The sequence below is a fragment of the Montipora foliosa genome, chromosome 8 (genome assembly GCF_036669935.1).
Source record: "Montipora foliosa isolate CH-2021 chromosome 8, ASM3666993v2, whole genome shotgun sequence".
In the NCBI taxonomy this organism is placed as follows: domain Eukaryota; kingdom Metazoa; phylum Cnidaria; class Anthozoa; order Scleractinia; family Acroporidae; genus Montipora; species Montipora foliosa.
The window spans coordinates 34,869,237-34,879,317 of NC_090876.1; positions in this window are offsets into that span (position 1 = coordinate 34,869,237).

The following is a 10,081-nucleotide window of genomic DNA, read 5'->3' on the forward strand; positions in this document are numbered from 1 at the left end:
CATTGACAGCACTCGTAGCTCTTTCCACTGTAAGATGGTCACCCCCAAGGTTGATCTTGTGTAGTATATTTGATTCTGGGTCTAAAGGAACATATTCTGCGTGGCAGTGCTGAAGAATTTGAAGCATTTCCTCGCTCTTGTTTTCATCCTTTTCCAGAAGGCCAAGCTGAACCCGAGTCAAACACATGCAACAATGAGGTTAGGAACAACAATCTTACAGTCAGACTATAAAATAATGATACTTCCATTAAAATCAATTTTCGACCCTATTCCACCCTAAATGTTTAAACTAGCATAAATGTAGTTTAGCCAACCATAACCAGCCGTACACAATACCTGGCATTAACCTAGGAGAGGCTGCTGCATATAACTAAAAGTTTCTTAATTATTATGGTTGGCTTCAAGTATAATGATTTGACTGAAAAAGATAAATTTGGTATTAAGGACAAAGGGTCAGGTACAGAAGGTGGTACATGTACTGTCACAGGGGATATATTTTTGGCTAGAAATCTATTTTAAAGAAGTTGATTATTGTTTCACTTTGTTTCAAATTATGGCAACATAAGACAAACACCAGTGAGACTGTTTTTAGGTAAATTGAAACCACAACAGATGCACAAGAGGTTTGATTCATACTTACAACTTTAGATTGACAGCTCATCTCCTTTCTATACTGGTGTGGGATATGAGCTGGAACTATGTTTGCAAACTGCTGAAAATATTTGAATGTTTTAGTCAATATTCGTAAAACAAGGACCACAAACTCATCCTTCAGTTGGGAATGTTCCCCCGGTGATAGTATGAAAGTGGAGTTTTCTAAATCCATGATGTTTTTTTTGGGCATTTGTCACTCAAGTCCCAGTCGATAACACGATTTTCATAAGCCAAGAGGTTGAACCAGTGAATTGACTCTGTGTCCCTGTCACCTGAGTAAATTGATGGCCTCCGGATCCAATCCAAATTGTCACCATTTAAGCCAAAATCACAAGGATGTGATTTGCCAATCTGGTTGCCCAGGGATCCCTCTGATTCTGATTCCTCTGATGAACTTGAGAAATCAGACTCATGACAACTGATATCTGAAAACAAGTATTTGATCTTTATTATGAGCCAGTTGTCACAAACTGTATCACTGCAATAGGGAGGTTCTGTTTTGAGAACAGAGTATCTTCTGATCCTCAGAACTGGAAATTTTAAAACAGCTTAACACCTGTTAGTTACAGGTACAGCAGAATGCCAAAGGTATACTGCTGCTCTTGAGAACCAAAATGCACTTCTAGGCAATTTAATAGGGGATATGGACATTTTTTTGATCTTTGATGATACATGCATGTACATGTGTTGTGGTTTAATTTTATCCTTGGTTGGAAATATTTTAAAGCACTTTGATCTTTTTCCCTTTGTTTCATAATATATATCCAAATCAAACTGGTTTTAAAAATTTAAACCAAAGATAAAGTTGAACCACAACAAACATGTGTTCAAGTCTCTCATCAGTTATCTTGTTTGAAGCAAATTTACATGTATATGTGAAACTGACAACATCATAGAAAGCAATATGATCGATTCTAGCATTTTATTGCACTCACCACTATTATTACATTTATCTTGGTCTGGATGAGCACTTTGAGTAGCATTTGATACCAGCAAGTTTGATGTCATTACCTGTTGGTCAGGAATAGATTATTTGAACTCCATCACTTTCACCACCATCTCATACCAAAATAGATCTCCTATTTGTTACATTTATCAAATATTTCAATATAACTTGCCTGGAACCATATTCCTTGCCTTGGGAAGTCTTAAACTCCCAATAAGATAACAGGGTTCAATTGTATATTAAAAGATTGTAACTGTTTTTCAATAAATAAAGAACTTGCTTTCTAGAGCTGGTTCCACATTTAGTTTTGACTTAATTCAACACTTATTACCTATTTAACAGGACTCACAGTAAAACTGCATATACAGTGTACCTGATGTTGGATCTGAGGTGCACCCAATACTGGCATTGATGTTAGTTGAGGATCATGTATCCGTACATAAGAAGTACATGAGCTGGTACTCTTAAAAATGAACAGTGATACATTTGAATATGCAGCAAAGTAGCAAATGAAATCTTGAATGATTTTTGACTTAAGGTACAAGTTTTTGTTAAACCTGTGTGTACCGGTTGTTGAATCTGAGGAGCACTTAATTTCAGCATTGTTGTTGGTATGTGAATCTGTACAGCTGGAGATGATGAGATGGTGGCCTAAAAATAATTAAATAATTTTATTTACATTTAAATGTACAGCAAATGAAAATGACTGCAAGCATTGGATTTATCTTTGATTATGCTTTGCTATCAAAACACTATACATTTAAGAATGTCTATGAGCAAAATATAAGGAATTAAACTATACAATCTTTCCTATGTATCATGTACAAATTGACTCGACAAAACCTTTATTTAAAAGTCTGTTATTCTGATACCAATATGCATGATGTATGGTAAAATTCTGAAAAGACTCTCTTGGAGTAAACATTGTACATCCCCAAAATTCAAACGTCTCTCATGATAGTCCCTCAAAATTTATGTTCGGTATTTACATTGTATGTATTTCAGGCTGATTATAACAGGCTGTTGTCATTGCAAGCCCTAAACCATGACCCATAATAAAACACCCAACTCTGTACTAGATATAAGCTCCTGAATTATCTCCTCCCTCCAAATACATGCATAAGCCACTGTTGATTACATTCTAAAGGCATTCAACAAAAATTCAGTTTATATGATACCTGTGGTTTTTTTTGAGTTGATGTTAAGTCCTCAGAGGTTGGCGTGTTTTTTACTCCTTCTAGAACGGCTTTCCATGACTTGCTCATGCCCATGCCTAGCTTCTGAAGTCTGGTAAATCCCTACATGATTTTATAATAATTGTACTGGTCTGTCCAAATTATATACATCATATCTGTATTATTACATAAATCATGTAACAGGTATGTCACAATAAAGATTATTATCAATTACCACTGTTGCATTGTTAACTCATGCTGGGATGCCCAATGATTCAATGATCATGGGATGATTTTTCAGTCAGTGACACAAACATGTTTGGAATTCTCTTTTTCTTAGTCTCCCAACACGAGTTACACCTATGGCCACCCTATAGTTATCATTCACCTAAAATAAACTAGTTAGTGGAAGCTATTGCTCCATTAACCTACTGGTACACTTTAGATCCCTGTAACAAATATCCTGTACACTGCTAGGATTGATGTGATGTTTTTGACGACTGCAATAATGTAACAGGTAAAAGATCTTAAAACAAACCTTTTTCTTGTTCGACCAAGAAAAAGAGAAAGGCCAACAAGGTATTGAAGAGCAGACATTTGCGCATTTCTTGCCTTTAACAGCATGGCTCCAGCCGTACCAATGATAGGCCTGAGAGACTGCATTTTCCTCTTAGCAAACTGTGGTGGCATTGCAATCGCCCTGAGGACCTTGTATAGGAGAGGTGCCTCCCTTACCCACTCTTTCCTCAGCTTCGACCATTTAAATTTCCTAAGATCTTCCAGGGAAGTGCATTTTAATACTGACTTCTTTTTTCTCACAATTTTCCTGCATTCCTTTTGCAACTCCAAGCAAGAGCAGTTAATCAGTGCTTCACGCAAACCTTTTGACTTAAATGCTGCCAAGCCTACACCTGAAGAAGTCTTTGCCTTGCAAAGAGCAATGCCCAGGCCATGCAAATTTGGTGGTAATTCCCTTGAGATGGTTTTACTGGGATAATGAGCAATAATCTAAATTTGGAAGATCAGGTGTGTATTAGTAACTTAAAGGAGCATAAAACAAAGGAAATAAAGTAATACTATTTCATTATGACTGTGTAGTATTACAGTTAAAAATGCATTTAGTTGACATAATTTTACTTTTTCTACAATAGCAAAACAAAGATAAATAAACAAATATAATAATAATCATAAGAGTTATTCCTTAAGTTGATGTGACTAGTGGTAGCTACTTTCTGAGCTATATTGGTACAGTTAACCACCAAGACCTAGTTCCCCACACACAAGGGTGTAGGATAATAAAAAAATAACAATAACAACAACAGCAATAATAATAATTATTATTATTGTTATTATTATACAGAGTATCTGTAAATGTGTTCTACACCAGTGAGATAAAATCTTGAAAAATAACTTTTTAAACATGCTAAAAACTTTAAAGGAACCTTTTGATTCAAATGAGCTTAGAAGTGGACAACTCATACTTTTCCACTTTATGCAGCCAGCAAGGTTGGATATGGTCCTGTTAATGTTTACAAGTACTCAAATAACTCACTAATAATAATTTTTCATGAACAAAATACAAAAGAAATTAATGTTTAATGAGTATCTGCATATCTGATACAAACTCGACTTAAATTTTGCGATAACCTTAAGGCTAAATATCAGGGTAAGAATGGATAGATATACAGTGAAGCTTTTAAGTAGTTCACAAAATTTGAAGTTCGTGTTGTATCAAGTCCTAAAACACTTGGCTGCACCTCTTGTTTTAAAACTTGATTCAACACCCCTGCTCGTTGTGTAAACTTTACAAAGCACCAAGATGTGGCCAATTGGCCACAAGTAAAAAAAATCGTTTTTAGTTTTATAGAGAATGAGATGACACACATTGTTGACATATTGTAAACGTAAATGTGGGTGCACATCTAAAATTAATAATAACAAGTTCAAAGTGTCTTAGTTATACACTCAGCAACTGTGCATACCTTGACACATGTTCCCTTTGAAGAAACTGGAAAGCAGTGACAACTGGAATTTCTTGTTTGGGTACCTTTATCGTTCCAAATGTTTGCCTCTTTGCTTGACATCACTAACGCTGGTGGCTTTGGCCCAATTGGCATATTATCAAATGGGATGCGATAGTCTTTCTTCTTGTTTATTTTGGAAGCTCTCTGCTCATCGACTTGACTAGATGTTAAAGGGGAAAGAGGATGTCTCCTCTTTGAAAGATGGTGACCCGGAATGACAACTGAAGCCTTCTTCCACATTGTTTCAACTCTGTAGTGGCATATGTCACACACTGCACGAACGTTTTCATTAAACATTTGATCAAATTTTTTCAGAAACTCGCCATCAAGACTCGCAATATTTTAAATACGCTAATGTTACGATACCTACGAAAAGTCCAGCGTATCTCCGCGGAGTTTCTTGTGGATATGCGGAACGATCTCCCCTACATTTTCTGCTGTGATTGAAACTTTCTTTCTTGAGGAAACCCTCGGTGAACGACCCAGACAAATATGGCGAGAGATTAGCCTGTTTGTACCTGTCGTTTAAGGAAACATGAAAGGACTCTTAGTCTTGCTGCCCCGTAATTGGCCAGAAAAAAAAACAAAGGTTTTCTGGCACCAATCAGAAGCCAGAACTGCTGCGGCCATTTGGAACTGGTCGGTTAAAACCTTGTCCCCAGGGGCTCTTATTTTCGTTCTTGACTTTTCTTCACCCAAATTTTTTTCTCGCCCGTTTAGACTTTTCCCTGCCCCCACTAACTGCCCCTGGGTCTCCGAGGATGGCTAAGCCCCGAACTGGGGAGAAGGAGCTAGATGCAAAGAACCTCATCCAAAGATTTTATGAAATTGATCTTGATGGTGTTTGTATGTTTCAATCAAAATCTGTGACAGTATTTGGCACAAAATATGTTTGTGGAGACAACAATTATTTGTTTCTTGGTTTAGATGAACATGGACTTCCAGAGTTTAGGAAAGTCACTTACATATGGTATGTATTACAAATGACAAATCCTTTTTTCGTTACAAAGGTTATGCAGAGTGACGAATTTTGCAATAGACTTGGAGCCTACAAGTTAGGTAATCAAGTGACTACATTCAGATCTATACCGGCATCAAGTATTTCACGCCAATAACATAAATGGAAGGTATTACATTGCTATGAAAGAAAATATTTTAGCTGCAGCCACATGAACATTAATTTCTTACAATCTCAAATTTGTAATAAATTAAATTAATAATTTCTGTAGAAAAAGTGAGAAAATTGTTCCGCAGTACATACTTTGTGTTTTGTTATATCTTGAACCAGTTTTCAGCTGTAGAGAACCTAGGGTAAACCTATTAAGGCTTTGCTTGTCACTAATAGCATTTACGTGAATAATACAAGCAAAAATAATTAAAACCAGTTAGAAAATCCTAAGTTGTGCTTATGGTAATTTTACGAATGCATTTGAATAATTGATGCAGGTAAATTGTAAAGATTTTTCTTCTTTTTCTAAAGTTAAGATAAAAATACCAGTTCTTATTTCAATTTCAAATTTCAAAAGACCCCTTTTTGGACTGATAAAAATGAACAATTGGGTGAGTTTTTTAATGATTCTGTCTGGCACTGGAATGAAGGCACTTCAAAACATGGTTTTCTAATCTCCACAGTGAATTCATATTATCCATTGACATCTATTAAAGAGTTTAATTTTAAAAATAATTTTCAGTTATTGTCCTTGCTTGTGTGTTAATGTGTTGTAATTTAAAATGAAGTCCAGGTTAATTAATGGTTTCAAACTAGTTTGGTTCTTGCATGGCTGATTTCCTTTGTCTCCTAACCTTTATAGTTAATGGTTATTCAGGATCATGAACTAGAGACAAAAGGAAATTGAGAATCAAACTAGTTTCAAACCATTTTAACTTGGATTTCATTTTAAACTGCAACATATGGATGGGGAGTTATAATAAATGGATGATATTTTAGTTTTTATAAACATTTAATTCTGAAATTGTAAGCAAGCAAAAAATAAAAGTAATAATTGACTGTTTGCTGATAGTCTTGATGGTAGATCTCAAGTTTTCCCTAGATATTTTTCTGAACTGGTTTTGAGACTCATTTTCTCATGCAAACCTAGTTTTGAGATTTGTCTTAACAAAATAAGGACAGAGGCACTTACCATCTCATTTCAAGAAATAATTTCTTGTAAGAAGTTTGTATTTCTTATTGTGAGATTAGAAGATCTTGAATCAAGATCCTCCAATCTTACTTGAAGAGTTTCCAGATAATATGATTTAAGAGTGAATCAGACGGACTTTTCAGATACAGTTCTGCAAACCTTGGACCAAATACAGACTGCCATACAGGATGGCTTCAGGGGCTACGGAACAGCGTATTTATTCACTGAAAGCCAAAATGAAAAGCCGTTTGAGAGTCGAGGGATCAACTGGAAGCGAAATGGCGTTGACATCACCGAGCTCTGCGGGAAAAAGGAAAATATCTCGCCATCCCCGTTTGTCGGTAAGAAACGTTGCGGAATGAGATTTTACCTATTTACACATTTTCATTGTCAGTGTTAACCACAGAAGCTTGATTATTATTTTTTTTTTCATGGAATGACTTCTGTGTGGACACGTGCAACCGAAGGTAAAATCTTTGACCGTTTTCAAATTTCGTGATCATTTTTATCACACCTTATGATTGGTTGCTTTTGTTAAGCTAGAGCTTTCCATGAGAGAATTCTGAATAAGTTAGTGAGTCAATAGCTGTCACAGTGTGAAAACAATTTCTTTCTGAAAATATTGTCATTTGTATAATTTTCTAGAACTTTTTTGAAGGGTTAAAGACCATGTAATACACTTGAGGAAAAGCAGTAGGAACTTAAAAATACTACGTGATCTGTTTTGAGCTAGAGCTAAATGAAATTCTTATTATGTTTCTACTGTTGATCACTAACAGCACTGCATCTGTTCCAAGATGGATTAACCGGGACTGTCGTGGTGTACTGATAGGTCAGATTTAGAAAAAAAAAAACTAAGATGTCCCTTAAGAGCTTTCGTAGCCTCCGTAGGTTCGTTAATTTTTTGGACTAATTGAGAGTTTTGGGTGCTTCTTGTTTCCTTCATCGTTTTCGAGTGCTTTGTTTTCGATACCACCCATATTTTTTCGGTACACTGCATAATGACTGTGTGGAATCATCAGATTTGAGGTTTTACCGACAACGTGAGGGTGCAAATGCATACCTCTGATTATTAATTTTTCCCATGAAACAGATCGTACCAAGTTAGTTTTAAATACTTGGCCCACATTACGGAGTTTAAGATCTACAATGCGGTGTTAACGAAAACGTCAGTTAAAATTGCAAGTTGAGGTTTATTACTCTTTTTCGTCATTATGTCAGTTTGTCTAACTTCTAAAATCTAGCGCAACTTTCCAGGAACTGAATTAGGGGGTGCGGTGTTGAAGCTACGACAGAAACTTGAAATTGACTGCCTTGCGTTCACGTTCTAAGTAAAACTTGAGAATTGGTCATTTCCTGTCGCAGAGTTGCCGAAAACATGAAAGAAATGTACAAAAATGAAAAATGCACGTGCAGAGCGTGCAAAGCTATTGCTTTTGCTCATTAAAAATGCAAAATGTGTGACGTTTTGTTGCCGTCGCATCGTAGATCTTAAAATGGAGTTTAAGCAAAGACTATGGCTACGGCTACGGCAACGCCACAAAGCAAGAATATGATTGGTTAAAAAAGAAAAAATAATCGTGTTGCACGCGCAGCACAAATTTCTTGCATTTCTCTGCCGTACTTCACAAAACAGCAACGTGAAATCACCAAACGTTAGGTTTTGACGACAACGTGAGTATATAACCACGAAACAGTCATGGTCTGTTTTGACTTTAAAACCGTTCATACCCATCCAGTTACAGGATAGTTCGCCTGTAATGTACAAGGTGAACAAGGTGACCTCAAGAGTTGGGCGATTAAGATCTTTGTGTTGAATTCGCACTGAAAGGTCAGTGTTATATAATTATTTCATGGCTTGAAACATTTTCCTATGAAGGTACAATGGAATACGCCTACAATTACGACTCAGAACAAAACAAAACAGCATAAAGGAAAATTCAACCATTTAATTTGTATCTGCTAACATCAGTTACTAGTTTTGCTCAAGCTGGATATACACAAAGTGATAAAAGCGGAAACCCTGTGCTTCAAAACTTCATAGTTGTCACGCTTGCAAAACTATTTTAAATAAAAACTTCAAACAAAGTTATTTAAACAAGTCATGCGGAAGTTAATTATACCTTGGAAATTCGACGTTGTTCAGGCTTAGAAAACGTCAGTGATAGCATTTTCTGATAACGTTGATATACATATGTGGACCTTTTTGTTGTCGTGTGCTTGAAAATTTCTGCAACCACTACTTGAATTTTTTTGCCTTACAAATTGCAAGAAGCCAGAAAAACAGTGATACCTTTCATTCCAAATTCGAAAAACGTTTTGGCAACAGTAATACACAACTATCATTGCACAACTTTTGAAGGATTAAAGTATTAATATTATCACTTCGATTTACCAAGGACAAAAATTTTATGGATTGTCGGAGGGCATAGCATCAATGAACTTCAGAGAATTTATGCGAAACAATCCAGAGAGTGATGACTTGGGAAAGGGTTTTGAAAGTAACATATTTTGCGCATATCCAGGAAATGATAAACTGATGGAACTTTTTCTGTTGCAATTTCAGCTGACAAGGGATCTATATGAAAACAACATGTGTAAACACGTTGGAAAAATTTTATCTTGTGATCACACATTTAAAATAAGTAGGCATGTTGGTGTTACTCGTAAAGACGATGGCAAGTTTGTTCGGCAATTTGAAAATGTGTTTCTAGCCCTAAATGAGAATGTGGAGGTTATGACCTGGGCCTTCATGAAATCAACTTCCTTTCCAGAAATTTCTGACATGTTAGAAGACTTGAAATGCAGGCTAGATGAAGCAGGTATCACTCTGGAAATGATTTTATATTAGTGGACGATTGCTGTAATGTAAGACAATTTTACGAACAGATTTTTCCAGGTGTGAAAGTTCGATTGGATCTGTTCCACGCATGCCTGCGAATTGTACAAACAATCCCGAAAGGAAACGGTTTTAATGCACAGTTTTCAAATGAACTATCTCTAATTTTTTGCAAAGATGGAGACCTCGGCGATGAAAGAAAAATGGCGACGGCTAGTCCTGAAGATGTAGAGGCTAATCTGGAAAGGTTACTCTTTGTGTGGAAGAAAAACTTAAATAAGGACACTCTACATCAAGCAGAG